Raw genomic sequence first — 1,203 nt, forward strand, 5'->3', positions numbered from 1 at the left:
TCAGTTGAATGCAGCCTTGATGTTAAGGGCTGTCCCTCTCCCCTCCCCTCTGGAATCCAGCTCTTTTGTCCATGTTTGACCCAAGGCTGTAATGAGGTCAGGATCTGAGTGACCCTGGGGGAACCCAAACTGGACATCACTGAGCAGGTTATTGCTGAGCATGTGCTGCTTGGTAGCTCTGTTACTGACACCGTCCATCACTTCACTGAGGATCGAGAGGAGACTGATGGGGCAGGAATTGGCTATTTGGGATTTGTCCTCCATTTTAGTGATGTTTGGGCAATTGTCCATGTTATCAATAGTTTAAGTCACCTTTTGACAAGTTTACACTTCTAGATTTATTAACTGCATTTACAAAGCACCTGCTGTTGGGATGGGATTTGAACCCATGTGTACTGAGCTTCAGCCAAAGCCTCTGGGTTACTATTTCAGTGATGTTACAACAACTCCAGCATTTCCCCCGTGAGGTGGCTCAGCTCATAATATTGTTAGGACCAGAGCCAGATGGCTCAGAGCTGATGTCAGCAGCATCTCATACACGAAAAGGACAGGGGACCCCGCTCCCTGAAAAACTGGGGAGACTGGGGACCAGTGGAAAAGTGTCTGACCGCTGGACTGGCTGAGGGCTGAAGGAGAACAAGGTAAGGAAAGCCAGATAGTGGTGAGGGCTGATCATACCCATTCTCTTCACATTACCCTTCCAGAGGGAGTCTTTCTGAGGGAGTGGTGGGGACAGTGGGATCTCCAGTGATCAGGCATGGGGGGGGGATTTAAGGGTGATGGCAAGGTGGGCGGGTCGGGGGGTGGGCGCGATAGGGAGAGCTGATGGGGATTGCACAGTTGAGGACGTGCTGAGAGTGTAGGATGGTTAGGGCTTGTAGGAATTGGGCAGATGGAGATGGGCAGGTATATGAGGAAATGCTGGGCCATTAGGGGTAGTAGGGGCTTACTGAAGTTCAGGTATACAGAGGGTTTGGGGGACAAGCTGGGGAAAGGATAACTGTAATGGGGGCTGTTTGGAGCTGGGTGTCTGTGGCAAGTGTTGTATGGGCGATGTATTATGGAGGTGGCTAATACTGAGAGCAGGGATACAGCGGGCTGTGTTTGGTTGGGGGTGGAAGCAGGAATTTCGGAAACCTCACCTGTCTCACAGCTCTTTCCTGTAAACTGGCTGCGACATCGGCATTTATTGTATCCAACGCA

This window comes from Chiloscyllium plagiosum, chromosome 5 (assembly GCF_004010195.1).
Source record: "Chiloscyllium plagiosum isolate BGI_BamShark_2017 chromosome 5, ASM401019v2, whole genome shotgun sequence".
NCBI classification, from domain to species: Eukaryota; Metazoa; Chordata; class Chondrichthyes; order Orectolobiformes; family Hemiscylliidae; genus Chiloscyllium; species Chiloscyllium plagiosum.